The sequence below is a fragment of the Hibiscus syriacus genome, unplaced genomic scaffold (assembly GCF_006381635.1).
Source record: "Hibiscus syriacus cultivar Baekdansim isolate YM2019G1 unplaced genomic scaffold, ASM638163v2 tig00013386_pilon, whole genome shotgun sequence".
Lineage (NCBI taxonomy): Eukaryota > Viridiplantae > Streptophyta > Magnoliopsida > Malvales > Malvaceae > Hibiscus > Hibiscus syriacus.
In genome coordinates, this window is record NW_024062302.1 from 872,485 (window position 1) to 891,487 (window position 19,003).

General features: G+C 33.7%; 2 long non-coding RNA genes and 1 pseudogene across 2 annotated transcripts; 2 read left to right on the plus strand and 1 right to left on the minus strand.

The window, feature by feature from the left end:
• Positions 1-6,977: 6,977 nt before the first annotated feature.
• LOC120206179 lies at positions 6,978-8,405 on the minus strand. Its single transcript, XR_005524084.1, has 6 exons — positions 8,390-8,405; positions 8,173-8,238; positions 7,787-7,852; positions 7,466-7,525; positions 7,161-7,374; positions 6,978-7,121 (listed from the first exon to the last, which is right to left on the minus strand). It is a non-coding gene; the product is annotated as an uncharacterized LOC120206179 (long non-coding RNA).
• Positions 8,406-10,353: 1,948 nt separating this feature from the next.
• Positions 10,354-12,428, plus strand: LOC120206183. The gene is made up of 4 exons (XR_005524086.1): positions 10,354-10,458; positions 10,599-10,675; positions 11,901-12,039; positions 12,137-12,428. It is a non-coding gene; the product is annotated as an uncharacterized LOC120206183 (long non-coding RNA).
• A 3,597-nt stretch (positions 12,429-16,025) lies between these two features.
• On the plus strand, positions 16,026-17,240 carry LOC120206161 (annotated as a pseudogene).
• Positions 17,241-19,003: the final 1,763 nt, after the last annotated feature.

Below are 19,003 nucleotides of genomic sequence, written 5' to 3' on the forward strand. Positions count from 1 at the left end.
TATTATACTACGAGCTTAAGGACCGATTAAGTCTTCTTTTCTGAATATTTTTATTAAAATATAAAAATATTATAGACTTGAATGAATAACTTAATTAAATATTCAAGGCTGTGTGGTGGCTTACTTATTAATTATTTTTGTGTTAATTGTCATATATCATTTTAACTCAAAGTTACTATTACAGTGATATCAACCTTATTAATTATCCATTGGACAGTAATTGATATAAAGTACAATTCAGTTTTCAAAATCAAACATGTTGAAGGCTGCTTTGGAACTCACTCTAAAGTGAATGCGTCTTAATCAAATATATGAACAAATTTAAATTCAAATTTTTTTAATAATAATATTTAATCAATTTTTTTTAATAATATCGATTCATTAATATAAAATAATATATATTTTTTATTAAGTTAAGTTGATTACAAAGTAATATATAAAAAAAATGGTTGTCCCTTGTTACCATATGTAATGGGGTAAGGGGGTAAGATAGTAGGCTGCCCCCAACACTAGGTTGAGAACAGCTTCCGTATGAGACCTCAAATACAAAATAATATATGTTTTAAATATTCTCAACCATTCGACAATGAACACTCTATCACCCTGTTGCAGTCACTGGTGCTCGAACTCATGGCTTTTAGGAACAACAACAATTCCTTTAACCAGGTAAGTTGGTTCGTACAAAATTATATATTATTAATACATCGAATATAAATTATCGTAGATAATTAGATGCTGGAAACCATCATAATCGATGATTGACGCGAACATATCATTCTATTTCAACCACAATATGTAATGGGAGTGCTATATATCTGTCAACTTATTATATCAGCCGCTGCGCTATGTTGGGAATGGACGTGGTGAGTTGAAAAACTTGAAAAGCAACTTTAATTCTGCTACGTCTTCTTCTTTGTTTCTATCCCATTCGATAAGGATTAAGCCCATGCCGACGTATAGTTTTAATAAACTATATATAACAACTCTAAAAGCAAATAAAAGGTAGAGGCTCAATCATTAAACGGGCAGAATTCTTCCATATGAAGCCAATCTCATCCCATCATTATATCGATCATATATATATACACTAAATTTTTGCCACACTCGGTAAGAATAATGATTATAGATTGAGCAGTAAAGAATTTAGGTATAAATCATATTGGATACAGAATTATACGGTGTCTCTTATACAGTAACTGAGCGTGTTGCTGAAATGACAACTGATGCATGAGGCTGCTGTATGATTTAACTGTGAAGCTTGTGCGGATGATCTCACCATTTCCAAATCATAGGATTTGACACCTCCACTGCCTGGCTTATGCATGCTCCCAAAGTCCCATCCAGAGGAGCTTTTTCTCGTTTTGGTCTTAGGCGTCCTAATCCTTGATCAAATAATTTGACTGTCACCTCGTACTTTTATCACTTTGGTAAGTTTTTGGTTTGAGGGTCAAAAATATCCTCAAATTATTTTGAAAAAAATAATTATTTTTTAAAATTCTCATTTAATTGGATATTTAAATCAGTAAAACGCATAAGTAGTTCTTTTAGTAGACATTATCATTACTATACTAATGTAAAAGTTAACGAATGCATGATATCATGAGAATTAACGAATACAAAATGATGCCTCAGAAGTGTTTGATTATGTTTTAAAAAAAAATTAATGACTATGGCATTGGCTCTTCAACGAATACTGATGGTGCTATCTCTTCAACCAGTAGTATTGGCTCAACTGGTGGAACAGTTCGTGATCATGAAGACTCTTGGATTTTCGGCTTTAACAAATTGATTGGGATTTCTAACCCTTACCAACTTCAACTATGGGCTATCTTCATAGGAATCCAACTTGCATATGGTTTTGAATTCTCTTGTTCGTGCCATTTATAGATTTCGAAACAAAGGATGGGCAAGGCAACCGACATCCTTTGGGTTCCTCGTGACGGAAATAAGGCTACAGATATGATCGCAAAACTCGGAAATCTCTCTTGTTATGAATTATCGTGCTTTACTGAACCACCTGATTCTCTCTTGCCTGCCATAGATTTTGATAAGCTGAATATGCTGTAAGACATTTGTTTTATTCTATCTTTACAATTCCAAAAAAAAAAAAATTAATGACTATTAATTTCTATTAGAAATTTCAAATACTTATTTATTACTTTTTAAAATATTTTGAAAATATATATTAAAAATATAATTTTTTAAATTTAATAATTAAAATATATGTTTACTCGTTTCCATTTGATCCAAAAACAAGCTCTGACCCTACTTATAAGGCCCAAACACTTGTACTCAATCAATCTCATACATAATGGACCACAAGCTTACCTCTTATGGTTCAGTTTAAAATTTTAAGTATTTAAAAATACCGATAAAAAGTGATTTTAGAAATATAAAATGCTCATGTTAGACTTTATATTATAAATTAAAAGTAAATAATTAAGGATAAAAATATAATTTCACCTTTAAAGTGATTTCCCACTACAAAAGTTAGAAATTTGAGTCTTTGAAGTTAAATTGAAAATCACTTTTCCAATTATGACTTTAAATCAAATTTTAAGTGTTTGACATTACTTATGAGATGAAAAATCATTTTTTTTCATTACCGGAAGCATTCCGAACTAAATAAACCCCAACACAAAGAACCAATTGATTTGGATGAAAAGGCATAAAAAATATAACATGTAAATTGAAACTTATAAAAATATGTAAAATTTAAAAATCAAATAAAAGAATATATAATGAATAAATATAAAAATAACATAGAGCAAAACTTAAATCTAAAACAAATAAAAAACATGCAAAAGAAAAGAAAATAGAAGGGAGAAAAAGAACAAAAATGAGGAAGAGAAGAATAAAAGAAAAATGAAATGAAAGAAAAAGACTTTAGAAGTGAATATATATATATATATATTGTAAATATGATATATATAATTAAAAGTATTTTAGATTAAATCGAATTTAAGATTTTTACTTTAAATTTGATTCGTTTAACATCAATTATTTTTCTCAAAATCTACCCTAAATTCGAACTAAAAAATATCTTTATAAGAGTAAATCGAGTTAAAATTAGTTGAATCCTATTAGAATATAGTTAGAAGTAACTATAACTAGTTGGAAGTTTATTAGTACTAATTAGTTAATATTTCATGATAATTTGGGCTATATAAAGCCTGGCTGAGAAGAGGGTTTTTGAACTAAGCATTGTAATCCTTTTTTTTTTTTTGTGAGCATGGATCGAGCATGCGACCTACCTTCAGAACAACAAATTCACTGACCATATGGCACTTTTTGAAGTTAACACGAGAGACAGAGATGACAGTCAGACTCATTTAAACTTAAAAGCAATCTTATTTCTTGCTTCGTAGTTCGTACTAGATTCCAACATTTCTGTGTGTCACAAAAGATATCAGCTAAGCTAAAAAGCAAGCATGAATCTGAAACAATAACAAACAGGTTGTGCTCATTGCCACTTCGAACTCAATACTCAGATCAAACAAAGAGAAGCAGAGAAAGAAACGCACACCAAATATCTATACACCATATATGCCCAGTGCTTAACTTAATTATAGCAACTAGTATCTAAATTTAGATAAAATATGCGTTCCTTTTCTGTAAAAAAAATTAGAAGTACATAAAAATGGGTTAGTTAAATTAGGCAAAAAGGTCGTTGAATTGAAGGCACGATCGTGGTTGAGACAAAGGGTAGTTTTGTTTGGGCGCCAAAGACCACCACCATCGAAACGACAGCCTCTGCCTCTGGAGCCCCGACCAGGCAAAGGGCTGTCGTCGTTTTCCCGACATGGCGGATGTTTTTTTAACCTTGGTCTCAGCTTCTAGAATCGTGTTTTCCCTCCTTTTCCTGGTCGTCATTGCTTCAGTTCTCCTTTCCATTCCCATTGAAAAGCCGTTTCCTTTTTCTTACATTCATATGCTTGTTTTGTTTTGAGTTTGCTTATAAGATGATCTTATAAATCGATTCGAAACGTGTACCTTTTTTTCATATTTGCATCTCTGCGACTTAATTAATAAAAAAGAATCGATGATGCAGTCGGTGAAGGGTTTTCTGTTCTGGGTTAAGGAATATCTTGGTCAATGGGGTCCATTTGTGCTGTAAGCTACAGCCTACAATATAGCATGTCTGATAATATAGCTCCATGATTACATAAAACATATGTTTTGGCATTGCAGGGCCATCATATACATCCTTTTGCAATCCTTGCTGTTCCCGCTTCGGTTCTTACCGTGGGTTCTCATTGCTCTCTGCAATTTATTAGATAATTATAGTAATATGGATTTTGAAATGGCGTTCAGTTGTTTCAATATTCTAGCACATATGGTTTTCTATGGAAGAGACAAATGCGTTCTTCTTTTTGGAGTTTTTCAGCTCGGGGGAGGTTATCTGTTTGGGCTGCCAGTGGGATTTCTTGCTGATTCAATCGGTGCTGCTGTAGAGGCTACTGCTGCATTCATTCTTGGCCGAACAGTGTCTTTTGAACCGGGATATGATGTTTATCAATACCTAGGGTTTCAAATAGCAAAGGGCAAACGTGATAGTGGCCGCTATTTTGCGGTAGTACCGTCGTCTGATATTATTGTTCAAAATAATGGTATCAAACGGAATCATACCGATAATGACCGTAACTTAACGGGTAATGACCAATCACAATGATAGCAGACTGCTATTTCCGTTATTTTCCGTCACACCAAGTCTGCTACTGAAACCCAAACAGATTTTCTAGGTTTTCATAGGGAAGAGTAGAGCTTGTAAGTAAGAAAGAAAAAAAGGAAAAGGAGCAGATTCACAGTATTCACTTACGGCTGTGTCATTTTTCAGCCCTTTGAGGAAGTGAAAAAAGAGCTTGATCTTCTACGTCTCTGCCTCTGATGTCTCCTTTGGTAGCCAAAACAACAACAAAACCAGACTCAGACCTATTTTTTGGACAAAGAGAGCAGTAGGAGCTTTCAACAATACAACTACAAGAAAAGAAATGAAACTTTTTGATGAAAATCAAGGGGAAAAATAAACATGGGAGTTCAATTTATGTTTTAGATTTTAAATATTTTTTTTTTACTTTTAATGTTTTTGGTTTAGACCAAAAGAAATCTCAATAAATTAATTTTCTTCACTGTTAGTAAATGTTTATTATATTTTGTATTATATTATTGATAATAGAAGTAATGAATTGTTTTATATTTATAAATTTTAATTTTATGTTTCTTGTATAATATTTTTAATAAATTTATAAATAAATATAAGAATAATTAATGATGGTAAAAATTATGTTCATGTATTAATAAAAGTTTTTAGAAGTTCAAAGTGTTAGAAAACACTCTAAATATCATTAAAATTGATTTTTTTTATAATTATAATTTATTATATTTTGTACTAAGTTGTGTTAATTAAAAAAAAATTCACGTCCGCAATAACATCCGTTACGTCCGCCACCGTGATAAATGCAACGCGAATGAAAATGCGGCCGCGAACGCGATTTGAATCCTACCTAAATATAAGCTTACCTTTTATTTCCGGGAAGAAAGTTTCTAATGAATTTTATTTGCTTTTTTCTGGCAGTTGGGAAGAGCCTATATTCGATATCTAAACTAAGGAATTATCCAAAGTTCCAGGCTGTTGCTAGGGCAATTGAGACATCTGGTTTTAAGGCAAGAGTTTTGTGACTTTTCTTAGCCTATTGGGCCCATATGTGACTATCATATGAACTACTTGATTGACAATGATGAATTTCAAGTTTAATGTCATATGAACTACTTGAAATGGAGAGTTTCAGTTGATGATTGTTACATGAAGATAGTTCTGAAGAAGTTAGGACTTGCATAAACTGCACGCTCTATATCATATGTGTGTATCATGGAGCTCTGTTGTGAAATTGTTAATTTTCTTTGCTTTTTTGGTCCCAACAGATTGTTTTTCTGCGCCGGCTTGTTTCTTTAGTACCGTTCAGCTTGTTGAATTACTTCCTTTTTATGACTCCTGTTCATCTCAGGGTGTACATGTTGGCATCTTGGTTAGGAATGATGGTATTTACTCCGAGTATCTTCATCTTTGAGGTTTCATCTCGACCTTTTCTGGTCGAACATTTTTTAAACATGTTCAGCTTCGTGTCCGTCTCTTATTACAGCCTTCCATATTTGCCCTGGCATACGTCGGAACTACAGTAAAGGACCTTTCAGATGTCACACATGAATGGAATGATACTTCTACAATTCGGCAGGCAAGTATTTTGCCCTGTTTATGTTAGCTTTTAAAGGATATTTGATCTTTATCTGTGAAATGATCTTTGCCTGTGAATACAGATTTTTATGGCAATCGGCTTTTGCGCATCCGGTAAGCCCCCATCGCCCTTTTATTCGTTAGGTTAACTGAGACTGTTTGCTGGATGATAAAACATATATATCTGAAACGAACTTCAAATAAAATTATATTTTCTAGAGAAATGGAGACAACCTCTGTAGTAGTCTCATTTAAAAGATAACTTCTGGTCTAAGGTTCAATTTAGTTCTTATTTAAAAGTTTCGAGAAGGGACATATTAGAACACGAATTAGATTTATACCGAACTCACAAAAGGAACAAGGACGAAAAGTTCAATATGATTCTGCGTTCCTTTTGCATAATTTTGGGTTGTTTTTGCTTCTTTCTTTCACAGCAATTGCGCTAATTTGGCTTACTAAAGTCGCCATGGCTACTTTGGAAAAAACACTGGCTGCCACTAATGCTAAAATGGAGAGAGCCTTTGTTCCGTCTATGCTCGCAATGGTTCCGGATTCTCATTATCCCATTGATGTGCCTCTTAATTACGATAGACTCGTCGGGGAAAACAACCTGGGATGATAGATTATTTTCTTAAGAAAGAAATAAAGTAAAGGCCCACAAGAGTAAATAGCCGTTCAGGGGCACCCCAAAAGTAACTTTAAAACTTAAAGAAATATCTAGAAAATAGCTGTCCAACAGTTTACAGGCTCGCAGCCTAGAGCTTCCGAAGTGCATTCAACTAAAACTTAAGAACACTAGCCATTGTTCTGTAAACTGTGTTTTGAAACTAGAAATACTGTTTAGGTTCTATTGTCCACAAAAGAAATGGAAACTCGGATCATAGCTAGTCTTTTAAGTATTTGCTTGATTCTGAAAGTAACGAACGACCAACAAAACTAAGCGGATATAGCAGAGTGGTGCTGTGTATGGACTATCTATGAGGTTCTGTTCAAGCCATCAACCAGTGCCCTTGGCATAATGTGAAGGCCTCTGCTCTCTAACAGCTGACTTGCTGCTGATGGGTTTATCTCCAGTAACTTCCCCACATCTCTTCAAGAGGTTCATTTATCATCTGTTCATGGAGAACATAGTGACCATATCCCTGCAGATTTTTACATACAATTTTACTCAATTCGAAAAATTTCCAAGGTTGCTTTTATAAGTATCTTATAGTAAAGGCATGAAACCAGAACCTCAAAGAAAACCAAAGGATTAGAAGTTGGTTCGCCTCCCAATCTACTTCGACTTAATTCCTACACCATTAGAGTTTCCACTTGAATAGAGTGATACCAAATATATATTAAAATGTTATTTATTACATACAATCTAATACAAAAGGTGAAGATTAGTCGTTGGAGTAAACAGTATCCAAGCTTCATACAATACAATGAGTGTAATGCAATGGCCAAAAGTATAAACAATTCTAATAGGATGAAGTTTAAAAACAAGAAAGGTCGACAAGATAAGCATATGAAAGCATATACATCCTGATAGCAATAAGACATAAAAGCTACCTTGATTTGCATCTGCAGAAACTTGACATAGTCAATAACATCATCCAGTGCATTTGCTTGACCACGCTGCAAAAGAAAATGTGAAAAATAAAGGCAAGGAGGTGTATTCCCACAGTTTTTTAAGGGATCAAGCTCCTCAGTTAAACAAAATAACATAGGTGGAACAATGTTGCTGCTTAACCTCTTCCATGGTTCCTTATATATTGTTTTGCTCATTTTATTTAAATGCTAAGCAGCTAATTTGTCACACAAAGATGAGTAAAATGAAATGGAAGATGAATAAAAATGTTATGTTGACAAATATGAGGTCATATACCAATTTAGGTTGCCAATGGAAAAGGTATATGTGCACCAGGCTCTTTGCTTGTTCGTAAAGAAATAATTACCTCAGAAGAATTAGGAATCAGTTCCTGCAATGCTTTGATACCTTCAGCGATTCGTATCTTTCGTTGCTGCATACATAGAAAGACACTATCCAAGTAACATGTTTGAAAATCCAAATCAAATAATGGGACAGCATCCACATTCCAAATTCAGTTGTATTTGTTAGGGTCATTTATTACTAGTATAGTATTTAAAGGCTAGGAGAGATGGTATACTTACACGATCATTTGCAGGAGCTTGGTTTGGTACCCGACACTGTGGTTTGGACTGGAAACAGGGTGCATCAAAGGTTCCCTTTGATTGAAAGTGAAGAACATTATAATCATCTTCTTTTGGTTCTTGCATACAGAAAGCATTGTTTTGCTGAAACACAATGTTGCATTATGAGCAAGTTCTTTAGTTCTAAGTTTGGACAGGTTCTTGATGCAAGAGTCAGATATAATTGTAACATAGAGAAAGAAGTTAACCTGTGCATGGAATTCATATTCCGAGCTAGAAAATGTGTTCGCAGATAGTCTATCATGTTGCCTCAAAAATATTTCCTGCAACAAAAGCAGTTTTATCAGAAATCCCTTCAGGAAAGAGAAAAGGCAGTTTTGCTTATACACTTGCAGAAGCTTCATGGTTGTTGATTTCAGTAGAGGAAGCAGATAGCATTAGTTCCCATGATCTGGCTCAAGGGAAAAGGCATCTGGACCAACTGAAAGCCTTTCTTTGAATTTCAGAGATCCCATCAACAGCATGTATGCCACTAACTGGAGAACCAATGCTCTCTAACATATCAGCAGTAGGAACCTCTTCAAGACTCTCTGTTAGAAATTCAACATAACTGTGAGGCATTTTGGGACACTCAATCCACTGAGATAAGGATTGGAGAATAGGCCGATTTGTGTTTCTCCCCGTCGCCGTGAGAAAGACCGGGTTCATATCATCCACATAGCCATACGAGAAATCATTGACATTCCTACCAGAATTCAGTGACATGTGAGGGTTCTCATGACCATGTTGTCCATCCATATCTCCAAAAGTAAAATCAATTGGCCCTTAACTGAACAAATAACTAAACAAAAACAAATAATAAATCAATTTCTACTACGATAAAACACTTATAACAGACACATCATCAACATGTTGCAGCAAGAAAAATTTAAGCAGGGTTTTCTAAAAATCAACATGCCAAAGAAAAAGAACACCCAACAAACAGTGACAAACAGCTCACACGGAGCCATATATACAAAGAAGAAATTAGAAGTGCAAGTTGAGATATATGAAGAAAAAAGAAAAGGCAACAACTTCCCGGATATTAAAGCGTTAAAAAGAAGACGACCTTGTCACAAATCGAAGGATCCGAAGATAAAAAAACATCCAAAGTTTAGTCAAGGAAAATCACAAGAGCTAAAGAATAAAACATTTTTAATCAACCTATCTTCACGTATTTTTACATCATGAAAGTTGAGAACAACTTACCTTGGAGATCAAACGCGAGGTTTTAGAAACAGGGTTTAAAGGAGGAGGAAAAGGGAAGAGAAAATGGGGGCAATGGGCAGCCAGGCAGGGCAGGTCCTTTGGCTGTCACCTTTGCCTGGGATATCAGTGTACGTACATTTTATAACAGATCATTTCAGCTGCCTGCAGGCTGCAGCAGATGATGTTGAAGTGGTTCGCTGGAATTACCATTTTATCACTACACTAGGCTCAATCCGATCCCTCCAGCTACATCGCAATTTGTTTGCTTAATGCCAGCTACATCCAGTTTGCACGTTGAAACAATCCTTCTATCTTCAAAGTTTGTACGTGACTTTATAAAATTTTAAATATGAAAAGATTTATAAAATTTTATAAGGATGAAACATATTTTTAATAAAATATTTAAATATATAAAATTTAAAACTTTGGATCCATCTCTCGTCAATTACGCGACACATCATAATAGAGAATAAGTTTTCATTTTCATGAGTAATATTTTGGATGTTATTTAATTAATTAATTAAATAATAATATTACTTTAGTAAAAATGCCCCGACTTGTCGATGGTGAGGGTGCTGGGGCGTCGCCTTCCCAACTTTAAATCAATTGGTCCAGCTACGGCGTCGTTTTCTTATGAAGTGCAGAATAGACATTTTAGCTGTTGCCCGAGCCCTAAATCACCTCCGACTTTCGAGACCTGGCGGAAGCAGCAAACAGGTCAGCTTCTCTCTCTTTCCCGCTTCCTTGGATTGGCTTTTTTTTCCTCGCCTTTTGCATCAAGCTCTACTTCTGCTCTCTTATCTCAACATGAAGCTCGTCAGGTCAGTTTCAGTTTCCCTCTTTAAACTCAACTCCTGATCAGATAATTGTGTCTCCTCTCCGTGTTTAACAATTAGTCTAAAAAAATAAAACGTCTTAGATCTCTTTATAATCGGATTCGGTTTTGAAAAACATTGTGCAGGTGTTTGATGAAGCTGAACAATGAAACGGTTTCGATTGAGCTCAAGAACGGAACTGTCATTCACGGCACCATCACAGGTTCCTCTATTTTTCCTCGTCTCTTTTTTTCTCCCACAATTGGGTTTAGCTAAACCCTAGTCCTGCGCTTTAGCCATGTTGTCCGATATAGTCGTGATTTTCACCTCAATTGTGTATTCTGTCGCTAGCCATTTGGTTACATTGCTAGCATTAAAAATTGTGAACAGATATTGGTGTCCTGGCATGATTTCAGTTATCCATTAGTTATACCTATTAAGATGAAATTGTTTTGTACTTGTTCTGCTTTTGACTATAAAACATCACGTCTGATAAACTATTCAACTGTTTTTATTTTTATCAATTTTAAGATATAATGTATTATCATGACATGCTTCTCATTCTAGAGTAAAGTGTGTTAATTGCAGATTTTCTTTATAAGCTTAGATGTTTACTAAATGCACAGTTTATTGTCACCTACTTCTTGTTATTGGATGACCTGGTGTAGTTTTATTAAATTACATGCTTATTTTCTCTTAGTGCTTATTTTCTACTCTCTGGCTTGCTGACTAGTTGGAGAGTCAAATGAAACCGCTAACCGTCTTGTCTAACTAGAATCTAGACCATGTCAATTACTTAATTGGTACCACATTGCATTGTTTAAATTACTGCTCTCATGAAACAAATGGATTTTGGCAAAATGCCCCTTTATTTGTTTATCTTCTTAATGCTCATATTAGGAATATACTTTTGGCTTTCATGTCATGAGAACTCCATAGTTACTGCTATAAACGTTAATAATGACAAACTTTGAACCCATTATCCTTGTGGAAAAGATGTAATGGTTTTCTTTGGCATAGCTGATCATTATTTACGACATTTAAGCTCATGATGATTTCTATAGATGGATAGTAGAGTGATGCTATCTTAAAAAAAGGGGCAAAAAGTTTCCAAGAGCATATGCTATGTATTTTAATTCAAACTTCCATAGGCACGGGTCTTTTTGCTTGAAGTCAAGATCCCCTTTTACCGCACATTTCGCAGTACTATAAGCCTATTATAGACTTTTCTTCTGGCCTCCCGATAAGTGATAACATATTTAGTCTCCTACATTTCTGGATTTCTTGCTCACAAATGTCTGTATGTCTCGTCATTCTTTCTCATGTTGTGTTCCTGTAATCAAAGTTTCTTTGTTAGAGTTCAAAGACAGTCAAATAGTCTGATGGTTTCCTGATTGAACATGCTTTTTGGCATTCAATTTTTCTTGACTGATTGATTTGCTATGAAGGGCAAAAATCCAGTGAGTTTGGATCACCTTAGTGTGAGGGGTAACAATATTCGCTATTATATCCTGCCTGACAGCTTAAATCTTGAGACATTGTTGGTTGAAGAGATGCCAAGGGTGAAGCCCAAGAATTCAACTGCTGGTATTTACATTTATTTTGGCTTCTTTTACTTTGTTTGAATGCCTTGTATAAACTTGTGATCTTGTAGTATTTCTTTATATTCCATTTCCAAATTCAGCAGGGCTTTGGGACGGGACGAGGTCGTGGACGTGGACCCGGTCGAGGCCGTTAAATATGTTGCTCGTTTTTAAATTTTAGTTACAGCTGTGGGTGTAGACAGCTTTGTTGTAGTGAGAATGTGGGTGATGTTACGTATTTAAAGGAATTGTATTGGTATTTTACTGCTCTTTGTATTATTTATTGGAATGGCTTACATGAATTCTGAGATTCCCAGCGCCGGCTGAGGCACGAACAGCCTTGGATTATCATATGATCCAAGGGCTAACACAGTACTGTTTCCTTTTAGATTAGCGTGGATAGTTTTTTATCTTGCTAAGTATGATTTACGGTTTGTCGATGATCTTTTAATAGCTTGATATCTTTTGTGGTTCGTTTGTCGATACGATTAGATCTGTTTGTATTTATCTTTATTCCAGTTTCTTGGTTAGATTTAATATTTCCTTATATGGTTTTTATGTAATCTTAAGTTGTTAGTTTTATTTCAATGATTATAGGAAAATTTTTTAATTATGAGTTTAATTTATAATTGTGATTATAAATTTTTGTTGTAATTTGAGATATTTTCGAAAAAATTTAAGGAAAAACCATCTTTTATAATTATCTTCCGCTTCTTACACATTACACATTATCAATTTTTTCATCTAAAGATTACTAGCAATTAATTCTTTATTGACCGTACTTCTTTATATAAATTATTTATTTTCTATCAACAATCAATAAGCATGTTGAAAATTTCTAGAATTCGGTACCTTCTCAGAAGGTTGAGAAAGGCCAATGCTGGCTGAAATTTGTCTCCATCTCATCAACAACCTGCATTGCTGCAAATCAAAACTGCTACAATCCGGCATAGGAATCTCAAATCTTATCTTCTAGAAAGCTCAATTTTGTTCTTTCATGCAGTAAATGACACCCAACCCGATCTATTATGATGGTTCTCATCAATTGTATCTGTCGGTTTTTAAATTATCCCGACTCTAATGAAATATATTAAATATTTTATGCACTTTCTTTCATCACTTGAATTCTAATTTCATCTTTAAAAATAATAATAAATGCTATTATTGATAAGATTGCTAATTATTCTGAAAAGAAAATTTGATAAGATAGATATTATTTATTTTATGATTTTGAATTCTATGTTACATGTTAATAGTTTTGAAATTGCAGTAGGTGGTCCGGTTAGAAAGATTTCAAGTTTTTATCAGAAAACAATATTGCAACAGCCCATACTAAATGCCCTTTAGATAAAGAAAAAAATCTCTGTTATTTTATTATATATTTTTTTTATTTTCTTATTGGTTTTGCCTTTCTCCTATGACATGTGTAGATGGTCTTAAGCTTCTAAGGTATGACCAGAAAAATGGTATAATGGTCAACGTTTATTTTTAATTCTAATTTTAACATTTTTATGAGATGATTCTTCTACGCTCGAAGAGCAGCAATGAGAACCACTAACGATGAGCATTATTAATTTAATTTATAAAAAATTTAAATTATAAAGGACTCAGCGTATAATTATAAACTAGTTAAAATTTTAAAGATAAATTATTTAAAATAAAGGGTAAACTGTATCATTAACCACTTAACTATTGCATCTTTTCATTTTTACCAATATTTTTGAAATTTTGTCAACCAAGTCACTCAACTATTTAAATATATTCAATTAAGTCACTTGTCGTTAATATTTAATGGAGAAGCTGATGTGACAGTTGAAATATTTGGTATAATTACACATTTGGTTATTGTTACTTATATATTATATCAATTTGGTCCTAATTTTAATAAATTAAAATAAACTTAACTGTCAAATTAAAGGGTGTCATGTATAATGACCCAAAATTCAACTTTTTATTTTAATTTTAAAAGTTCCGACATATTCTATATTTATAAAAAAACAAAATTTATAACAAAACATTTTTCTAAAAAATTGAATAACTCAAGCAATAATTTATGATATTAAATTAAAAGCAAACTAAAATTATTGCCCTTTTAATACAAGTCAATCTCTTAGTGCAAAATTTTACATGCCAAGTCCACCGAGAATCTTATCAGTAAAAACTTTTATTAAAGATGAACATAAAATTCTATGGTAGGAGATAAATTTTTAAAATTTTAAAAAAAGACTGTGTCAAACGTGAAATGAATATGTTACCTTTTTCTATTAGAAATTTAGTGGATAATTTTTTTTAGTTTTACATGTTAGACTATATCACCTTTTTATAGTAGAATGTCATTTACAAATAGTAATAGGATAAAAATTTTGTCCAACGAACTTTATATAAATGGGCTAATCAACTATATATTTCTTAAAACCAAAAGAGGTTATGGTACCATTGGCGGGATGCTTCTGAGAACTATAAATGGCATTTTTAGTAAAAATTTTGTTTTGTTATAAATATAAAATATGTCATAACTTTTAAAATCTTTTAAAATTAAAAATTTGATGGTTAAGTTTATTTTAATTTATTAAAATTAGGATCAAATTGATAGAATATATAAGTAATAGTGACCAAATGTGTAATCATACCAATATTTTCATTGCTACATCAGTTTCTTTGTTAAATATTAACATATTTAACAACAAGTGGCTTAATTGAATACATTTAAATAGTTGAGTGAACTGATTGATAAAATTTCAAAAATATTGATCAAAATAAAAATTAGCAATAGTTAGATGATCACGAGTATAGTTTATCATTTATTTTAATTAATGTATCTTTTAATTTTTAACTAATATATAATTATATGTTGAGTCTTTTAAAATTTAAAGTTTTATAAATTAAATTAGTGTGCTTATCGTTAATGGTACTCAACGCTACTCGTCAAGTACCGTAGAATTTTCCATTTTTATGTTACTTCATAAAACTTGACCCTTAGTTACAGCTCAAAAAGATTTTTTTTTGGGAATAAAATTTTAAGATTTAAATCGTTAAGTAAAAACTTGAAGGGTAAAATAAAAAAGAAGCAAACATTGAGAGCTTTTTTTTTTTACAATTAAGCCAAAAGGCACACATTGACTGAAATAATAGTACCATAAGAACCGGACAAAGCATACAGAAAAGAGGAAAAGGGGGGGGGGGGGGAGATCTTAAACACGACCGAACTCGTTAGAGTAGAGTCAAAACAAAGTGCCTAATAAATCTGTCAAGAAGACGAGCGGAAAGTGACCTTAAAACGCGTTTTTTTAATATCTTAACAATTCGACCTCAAAAACTCATAATCGAATCCGCCATATGTGGTTCTCTAAGGTCTTACCGTTCTCTTTCCTTTCGTTTTGACTTTAGACAATTTTCCACTACTCCAAAATCAAAAGCAATCAAACAACAGCCTCGTCTTGTTCCTGTTATTTCCCTTATAAGTTGGTTTCGCCATCTTGTTTCTTACATTTGCATGTCCGCTTTATGGTAATCTCCTCCTTGCTGGTCTTCTTTTTCGGTTGCTTTTTAGTTCTGGAGAAAACAACGAGGGTGCCGGAACCCCCGATAAAGGTTGAATTTTGGTATTTCTGCAAGTTTTTTTTTGGACTGATCTGTTATGGTCATCTGAAATTGAGTTTTGAATGGGTTTTTTACTCTTCAACTTGTAAAAATCAAATCTGTAAGTTTCTTTTGCAGAATATAATATGCATGGGAGTTGATTTTAGGTGATTTTATTTCTATGAAGCTTTCTTATTGACTTGTAGGGAATTTTCTGTATTTTGATGGTGTTAGGGTTTTCTTGCATTAACCAGATACTTTCGTTTGGGTTCAAATTTCACTCAGATGTGCTACTCAAATCAAAAGAATTTAACATATTACATACTCTGGTTTGTATCCCTTTTTGAATAGAATACTGCTAGTTATAGATAAAAGCTTTTAAGCTCTCTTTTGGTTTCATTTAGGATTCCCATGAATGCTTCTCCAGTATGCATGCTAAAGTTAATGCAACTAGTCGACAACACATTCCTTAGAGGCATACGCCACCGGTGTTCTTAGACTTATGTAGTGGAGCAATTATGAATGATTCCCTTTTACGTGGTGCCATTGAGAGCATGGCATCGTTGAGTACCGACGTTTAGAGAGGAGAGACTATGAGAGAATATTTGTTCTTCTATGTGGCGTTCAACCTACAGAGAACATGTTAAAAGTTTGATTTCGTCGATTGGTGGGTTTAGAAAATCTATCTGATTGTTTTCCGCTTATTGTTAATAAGGAAGTTACAGAGTACCAGTGGAGTGGCCACAGTTCCTCCCAGGAGTGGCCACAGTTCCTCCTCTTTAGAGTACCCGAAGAATGGACTGAAGATGAATATTACGGCGACACCGACGGACTCGAAAGTATTACGCCGTTAGATTTTGTTTCAATTGTGGATATCAGGTATAAAGATAAAACAATCTGCTCAGAAGTGCTGTGGGTTATTCCTAATGCAAATGGATCCAATAGTTGGTTTCACAATTGCCCGTTTCGGATCGATCTTCTTAACTATGCGCTAGAGATGACGATAGTGAAAGCGAAGTAACCCTTTCGGTTTCTGATGGTCTGTCACCGATTACCTCCATGGAAAAGGAAAGGAAAAGACGGAAAGCTTTGGCAGGAACTCCAAGACAGCCTCTGCCTTAGTTGGATCATTGTAAACCGGAAAGTTAAGCAAGCCGCTAATCTTGTGAGCTGGAGCCCTCTCGGCGGACAGAGACATTGGCCGACAGACAAGGATTTCGTGATAAGGTTAGGGTCTATTCTTCCTGCCAAAGGCATCCTTCCATGTCAAGTAGTCGAGTGCATTCTTATAATGAAGTTAAGTCGTACACACTGAAGGCGACGGGGCGGAAACGACTCATCTCAAATTGACGGAGCTAAGCATGCAGTTGGAAGACATGGAAGGTGCACATGTTAACGGAAAGAACAGTTTGCTTATTCTCAAGGAAGCTCTAAGCTGCCGTCGAAGCAAAAACTGCAGCGAAGTTCTTGAATCGTGTCATCTGTACTCAAAAGTGAAGAGAAAGTTGAAAGAGGAAAAGATGAGGAACGAAAGCAGGTTAGATGGACTGTGTATCTTGAGCGGCATTGCTGCTTTCGTGACGTTTTGGTATTACATATTGTGAATGCAGATGATCTGCTTTAATTGAACAACCTTTTCCAAAGGATGTTCTAACAATATTTGTTGCCTTTTGATGTAAAGCTTCAATTTTTGGTTCAAGTAATAAAAAAGGAGCAAAGTTATGATCTTTATCCTTATATTTTTGGGGTATATAATTGTGAAATTTATATAAATATAGATAATTTACCTGCAGACTTATCTGCTTTTTTTCTCGATATACAAATTCCTATACTAAACTCTGCCTTTTTTTTAGTTCCCCCCCCCCCCTTTAAATTTTAATGATCAATTTCAAAGTTTTAACTGAACATGGAAGAGATTCAATTTTGTCATGATTTGGTTGAGTGCTGATAATGAGGTATTGATATTGATAGTTGGTTAGACAGGAGTACAAATTGTTGAGATATGCTTGGCAACTCCTCCCCTCAATGGAGGTTTGATCGATCTGCAGCAACTCTGCAAATTGCTTCATCCGAAACGGAAACATGATCATGAATCTGTTTCCGAGGATGACCGTTTGTGCGCTATAATTTCTGCTGGAAACAAAATGCTCGCTTCATCGCTTCCATTTGAGACGATGAGAGATCGGAATGAAATTCTGGACCTGGCACAGGCTACCGCTTCTTCTAGTTTTTGTATTTTCTGACAAGTACCAAATGCTAACCTTTTAAATGATTTCAGTAGTGATTAAAGGGAGTATTTTTCTTTTTTTGAGGTCTTAAGTTCGAATAATTACGTTTTTAGGATTTGTGTAAGTTATCAATAATTAAGAAAACTTACTCTTATTAATATATTGTAAGTACAAGATAGTATTTGTTAAAAAAACAACATCAATCTTTCGACATTGATCGCTCACACCCCTTGGCATCAATGGTGTTCGAACCCTGGTCCTAAAAAATAACAATAATTCATTTACAACGGATATCACTTAGGGGTTGTTTGTTTTCCTCTTAATAGAATCATTCAGCGCTTAATGTTGAATCGTTCAACATTCAACGCGTTTGTTTCGCACCTCTGAATGATTCAGTGCTGACTGATTCAACACAGAAGTACATTATGAATGATTCAGAGCCAGTAAACAAACAGCATGTCACATTCAGAGCTAATTTATCCAGAACCTCTAAATCATTCAGCATTTGAATCATTCAACACTTAATCATTTTGAAGTAAACAAACAATTCCTTAATTTATTAGTAACATATGGATTTAAGGGCATTAATTAATGATCATACGGAAAAACATATTGTCCTAAATATTTTATTTTCATTTTCCCAAAAATACGTTGAATGCAGTTGAGTTAATTGTACTTTTTAAATATTTGATCTACCTTCATTGGAAAGATAATGTTATTGTCAGAGTGTAGTAGGATTAATTTTCTTCTTTTTCACGTTCTATATCATGTAAAGGCCACAGTTGACACACGAGTCCTCAACTGCACGAATTGCCCAAAGATGTCAAGCCCAACTGTTGTTATCCATTCTCTCATAGTTTCTCTCCACTTCACCCACCTCTTCTCTTTCTCTCTCTCTGTTTCTCACTGTGTTTTTTTTTTTTTTGGCTCAATCTCGTTGACATGATAATATGACATCAACCAAAATGGATTGGTTTTATTAAGTTATCCATGTGACCTTTTGTTAATCGGTCAATGGTGGACGTGATCAAATAAGAAAGGCTTAATTGACAAATTATTATTTTCTCAAATTGATACTTATATTATCTGAACTATTCCTTCGTTAGCCAAATCACTTTAAAAAATTATAAACTATGAAAAGGTGAAACCTTATATTTTTAA